Genomic DNA, 7,040 nt, shown 5'->3' with positions numbered 1-7,040 from the left:
CACCCTGACTTCTCTTTTCTGCCTCTTGACCTCTGCGGTTAATTCTTCCTTACTATGTTGCTTATCATTTTGCTCTTTAACCAACAGCTCCTCTAAATCCCGAACTTGGTGTTCCAGCTCGGCCATACGACTACTAAAATGAGAGGCTTGTGTCTCCAACTCATCAGGTGGAGGCATTTCATTACCCTATGCTTCGTTCTCTTCAACTATTGTGGCAGGGGATTCAGTACCCTGTGCTTCCTTCTCTTTAACTATTGTGGCAGGGGATTCAGTACCCTGTCGAAATGGGGACTGTGCCATATCAGCATCTGACCCTTCAACCAAATCCTTGCTTGCACTCGATTCTTCTTTCTTCTTCTGAGGTTTTCGGATAAAATTAGCCAGCAAGGCATCATCTTCAATTTCTTCAAATTCTGCTTCTTTGGAGTGGACCGCCACGTCCGCAAGGACTGACAAATTATGCCCTTCAGAGGCACTTGTATGCACTGGAGAGGTAGTCTGAGGGGAGGGGTTCTTTTCAATGGAGGTGTTGGTTACCTTCTCTATTAGAGATGGGGCTTCCTCTTCTGCTGTCTCTATGGGCCTCTTCCTTTTTGTACCAGTGCGAGAAGAACCTCCCACATTGTTTTTAACTGGACCCCTGCTTGTACTTGGACTAGCAGGGTCCTTTGTCTTTTTCCCGGCGGGTGTCTTCTTGTGTAACTGCTCTAATAATGCTGCCCAGGTCATGCCTTTGGCTTCCAACTCCTTCTTGACCAAGATCTTGATTAACCCGTGATGGTATAATTTTCGGTTGGCCTGGTCTTCTCATCCAGTTTGCACACCCTTGGCCATCCTCTTTAAACTCCTGAGCAAGAAGTGGGGGAAATTGATTTTCCACCGGAGGTGTCAGCACACTTCGAAATGTAGCAATATTTTGAAATGGTAAACAAATGTGAAGGAATAGCGTCCCTCGCAGGTCAAAAACTTTTGCAAAATATAAAGGAGATCTCGCCATTGATCCAGCAGGGCGCTGCGGGGGATGTCGTTCTTCCAATTCACCTGCATTTTCTTGTCAATGACAAATCGGCACCACCACTTATTTTCTAACTTCTGATTCTTGAACCATTGCTCACCAATGTTCTCTAACCTTGTGGCCTCTGTGATGAATTCTTCTGTGACCTTGAACCTCAAGGGGCCAATTTTGACTCGGCCATCCTTAAAACTCTTGGCAAATTGCAGGGCCACCTCCCTATCGTGCCCATCAAACCTCTGTAAAAACTGAAGAAACCCTGATTCCTGCAATAGTGCAAGACTATTGCGGTATTCGGTGGTTTGCTCTACTTTCCTGAGGGATGACGACTCACTTCTAATGGGCGGCATTATTGCTTAATGACTATGAATAGTCCAGATCTCTTCTGCATGAAACAAATGAGGAATACAGATTCTTATGGGTAAGGGCCCAACCATCCACTGCCCTTTTCCAACTCACCATCCAATCACTTAATACATCCCTTAAATCACCATGGACACGTAGCATCCTTTGAAAGGTGTGCCAGACTGATTAGGGGTACTTTGTGGTGGTGATTTAATGGCTGGGTGAAGTAATGATTTCAAATGGAGGACATAAAGGATCATTTCACAAGGGGTGTAATCATAGCCAAGCAATGGTTACATAATCCACATCATCTTCATAATTCATTAAAAATACCTTTTAGCATTCATTAAAATGATCATGATTTCTAACCATAAACAATTTGTACTTAAATAATTTTCTGTTGTAGCTCTGATACCAATTGTTGTAGATCTGATCCAAAAATATACAAGAACAGAAATAACCCAAGAACAATAATATTGAAATAGATAGAAATGATTCTCTTTATTGATACCAATTGTTGTAGATCTGACCCAAAGGATATATGAGAATAGAGATAACCCAAGAATAACAAGATAGAAATAGATAGAAAATACTTCTTTATTATCAAAACCCTTAAGGTAGGGCAACACCATACATTCACTCCTTAAGGAAGGAGAGCACTCCACAAGCCATATGCCTGTTCATACAATAATACTTCTCTTCCCATCCCTCCATGTGGAGTCTCTAGCCTCTATATAGGCCTCATACATACAATACCATGCATCATTACCATGGTTTCCTCATACCATCAACTAATACCATGGGCCCATTACATTATTATTAACTACTTGTGGTCCCTTACATGACATGGGTTAACCACCTTATTTATTACTATGGCCCATCCCATTATTACATTATTACCTTGGGTACCTCCCTTGGTACCCCATATTATCCCCCCTAGGTATATAAAATGTTATATACCTAGGGGGGATAATATGGGGTACCAAGGGAGGTACCCAAGGTAATAATGTAATAATGGGATGGGCCATAGTAATAAATAAGGTGGTTAACCCATGTCATGTAAGGGACCACAAGTAGTTAATAATAATGTAATGGGCCCATGGTATTAGTTGATGGTATGACGAAACCATGGTAATGACCCATGGTATTGTATGTATGAGGCCTATATAGAGGCTAGAGACTCCACATGGAAGATAGGAAGTGAAGGATTATTGTATTAATAGGCATATGGCTTGTGGAGTGTTCTCCTTCCTTAAGGAGTGAATGTATGGTGTTGCCCTACCTTAAGGGTTTGATTAATAAAGAATCATTTCATATTATTTCTGGGTTTATTTGCATTGTCTTATATTTCGGTATCTGATCTATAATATCTTTTGGGTCAGATCTACAACAATTGGTATCAATAAAGTGAATCATTTCTATCTATTTCAATCTTATTGTTCTTGGGTTATTTCTGTTCTCGTATATTTTTGGATCAGATCTACAACAATTGGTATCAGAGCTACAACAATTGGTATCAGAGCTATAACATGTTCTCCCTAATTAATACAAGATAACATAAAGTACTTAACGATCGAATGAAAATACTTCTTTTAAATTTTCATAATAACCACATCTTTATGACGCATGCTATATTGCATGGAAAGAACAAAATGCATTATATCTCTGACATGGTGTGTTCTTGCACTGATCTGCTTGCACCGCCTTACTGTGTTGTTCTTCTTGCACTATTTTGCTTGCACTACTATATATTGTAACATGCTTGCACTGGTGCAAGCAGAAAATCGGCTGAAGAAAAAAACAGTAAATCTTGGTAGAACATAGGCTATACTTTAACATGACTTTCCCAATAATATGGGAGGTTTGCTTTGCCATTTTTTTGATGTTTTTGAGCACATCCTTTTGCTATTTCTACATTGTATCCTGCAATAAGCTCATGGGGAAACAAAGAAGTGGGAAAAGGGAAAAAAATTCAGAATGGGAAGGAAGTTTATGACAAGGATTCCAGGAACAGTACCATCAAGAGGGCGTAAACAGAAGTGGGATAGGGAAAAAATTCAAGGGATAAAAGTGGGATTTACGAAACGGATAGGGTGAATTCAGAAGAATATGGGAAGGTAATCATTCTGGGATTGAAGAAGAAAAATGATGGGGAATTACGACAATGGGATATGAAGAAAGGCAGAAAATTTTCTGGAAAGTCTACTTGCACTGGTGTAAGAAAAAATACTGCAACAAGAATATAAATGTTACTTGAATAAAAATATCCATGCTAGTTACCCCAAACTTGTGTAAGGGTTGGTTCTACTAAACCTACTTCTTCTTGGTGGTAGCTAGCACATCTAAATATCAAGCAGCATTCTCCTTTTATTAGAATTTTTTGATCTTCCCGCTGGCAAGCTGGTTTTCATATTGATCCTTCTACAATCATGTCAGCAAATTGATTTTCATAATTACAGGAAAATATTTTTTCTTTACTATTATATCTATATATATATATATATGTGTGTGTGTGTGTGTGTGTGTGTGCGTTACCTTTTCTTTTTAGAAGAAGAGTTCATGTTTTGAACAGGTTGGTATTACCATCCATCACTACCGTCCCAAATTGCTGTTTGACATTTTGTGTAAATTCCTTCTTCACGCTGAAAATATTTCTTTAATCTATGTCCATTTACCAAGAACACTAAGCTCTGTCGATCAATAGTTTTAATCTCTACTGCTCCATTCTCAAATACTCGAACTACCTCATAAGGTCCCATCCAGCATGTATGGAATTTTCCTTTGAAATATTTAAATCTAGAATCATAAAGGAGTATCCACTCACCTGGGTGAAACTGATTTTTTGAATAGACTTTTCATGCCACCTTTTGCGTTGTTGCTGAATCAATATGTTCTACAGAACAGCATCCCTTCGAAATTCATCCAGCTCACTCAATTGAAGGAGAGGTTGCTTTTGTGCTTCGGAGAGATCTAGCCCCAATTGAACTGCAGCTTTGAAAGTTTTGATCTGGAATTCGATTGGCAACAGGACTTGTTTGCCATATACCAACTCATATGGTGTATGTCCTGTGCTATTTCTCAAAGTGGTTCGGTATTGTTGTGGGGGAAAGTATCCAACCCGGAATGACCCTAACCCACTCTAAGGGTGACAGTTCCTTAGCAACAGCTGAAAGCAAAGCTATCTAAAGTTTCTTCTTTATGACATGCAAGAGATAAAAGGAAGAGATCCACTTACCGATGTCTTGCGCAAATGGTCGATCCAATCTCCTTTGATTGCCGCTTGCTCCCAGCTCCAAGTCTTTTCATGGGTCCAGCTACACGAGATCCTGCAAACAAGACAAAGAAAGGAGACTACAAGAAGCATGCATTCATAATCGATTCAAGGATTAGCATAAATCAAAGATGCAAGTAAGACAATACACCATTGAAACACATGTGAATAGAAGAACCTCAAATGCTTTATTAATATATGGAAGTAAGGTTCAGGCGGTGATACAACCATGAGAGGTCCAATCCAGCATCACCTTCCCGACGGAGAGAAATCTCTTCTTCACCTCCCTCAAGCAATCACCCAATGCTCACAACTGTAAACCAACAGCAATTCTTTGCACTAAATTCCGGCCTCTTTTGATCCCATGGGATGAGATCCTTATATAGAGTTTTGGAGTGAAGATAAGTCAGCTTGATGTGTGACTTGTTGTCCTCTTCAACTCCAGTTGTTCTTCAGTTCTTCACTTGGAGTTTCTGTCTTCCACTTGGAGTTTTAGAAGCTCTTAACTCATCATTAGGCGAATCTTATCATCAAGTGTCTTTTTAGAAGCTTCCTGGGCACTGGCACTTTGAGAAAAAGATTCCTCCACATGTCCAAGTACGCCCAACGTAGGTAGCATTTGTTCTACTTGCTATGCAACGCAGGTAGCCTTTGTTGTACCTGCTATGCAGCGCAGATGCCTAGTGGAGCAGCTGCAATGATCCAAAACTGACCTGTTTTTGAGTGTTTTTCAGTGGAGAACTGACTTGCAGTGCTGTGGTTTGCTGACCTTGTTCCTCTAAGGGTAAGAACAACTTGTTTAGGGACTTTGGATCCCTTAGATTATTGACATTTCATGCTCTATGCTGTAAGGCACAAAAATGTCTATAACAGTTGCCCCCTAAAGTATGAGGTCGTTTATTGGGTGAAATGCTTTATTCGGAGGATCCGAAGTTCATTCAATCGCCGGGAGGTGACCTGTAACAAAATACAATACAATACATTATCTTTTCATACTTTCTTTTCATGATCTAGCTGATGCGGGCATTTCCCATGCTTAGCTTTATAAATACACTTGCTGTACATAAACAGACGATCGTCTGATAGTAGACTGATAATTCTCTGCTTTTTATTATCATCCTTTTAGTAGGATGATCATCTGCTGCACATGTCTATGTTTTTATCTCCTGAATATATATCGCAGCCCGGATGGATGAAACTAGATCCAGGGTCTTCAAACTTCCGATCTTCACACTAAGTACAAGTCGATCCATGTGAGAATTTCTTGGAGTCGAACATGGAAAGACATCGCTTGATTACCAGTCAATAATGTAAACTGTTAACAAGCGCGAGAGGAATCACCGATAATGATGATGACCCTCAAGGTACTGCAGCACAATTCACGTGGCGTGAATATAGGATCTGACGTCGAACACCACGCAAAGTCTCCCGGTCGAAGGTCATTAATGTGTACCTATCGCCGGAAGTGAGAAACTTGCCATTGAGGCATGCAAGATTCAAAGTACTGAGGGGGTGTTCCTAGATCAACTTCTTGGATAGTGAGCTGATGTCGACAAGAAGCGATCCGTCAAAGGAGGGCCTTAATGAATCCCACATCAGTAACACGGAACGGAACTAGTGATGATGGTGAAAACGATCTGTGAAATATGATCCAGGGTGGTGGTCATGGAAGGATGAAAGATGATGTATGGTAGTGGATGGGACCCGGTTGACACTTTCTGAATGACATCTCTTGAACATATCTCGACACTGATGTGATGGATCGGTAGCATTACCCCATTTGGATGGTATGGCGAGACCATGGTGAAGGGACCGGTGAATGATAATAACCCAACCCGATATTTACGGAGGCAAAAGTGTCATGTTCAAGAGCGACTTGCTACCATTAAGCTTTGAGGTTCTTCCCAATTTTTCCCCAGTCATTTCTGACCAGTACCTCTTTATTTTTGTCGAGCTTGAGGAGGATAACATATGCTTGTTCTATAACCTGCCCTTCGGGCAAGCCCATCGCTATGTTTTAACGAGCCTAATGATGGGGAAACTCGTTCTCGTCTAAATACAAGTTTGTCGCTATCTAATATTTTTAACGAGCCCAGCGACAAAGACAACTCGGTCCTTTTAATTTTTAGAGAGTCTGAAAAGGGTACATAAAGTGGACTCCAGGGGTCCTTTTTCGTCATTTAATCCCTTAAGTCCGAAAAAGTATAAAACAATACAGAAGGGATGAATGTTCGATATCTTTATCGAGCCGAACTAGACAAGCGCTCGATCTTTTTGTGCAATAATCCCTCAGGTCCAAAAAGATTAAAATCTAGAGGAGGGATAGCTCTTCCGGTCCTTTTAACGAGCTGGAAGGCCAAAACTCGGCAAACTTTTCATATTTTACGAGTCAGTGAAAAGAGCTCAAAGAAG

The sequence above is a fragment of the Pinus tabuliformis genome, chromosome 6 (genome assembly GCF_031772625.1).
Source record: "Pinus tabuliformis cultivar Carrire ecotype Pingquan chromosome 6, CPIR1, whole genome shotgun sequence".
Classification (NCBI taxonomy): Eukaryota; Viridiplantae; Streptophyta; class Pinopsida; order Pinales; family Pinaceae; genus Pinus; species Pinus tabuliformis.
Note: the sequence above shows the minus strand (reverse complement) of the source record.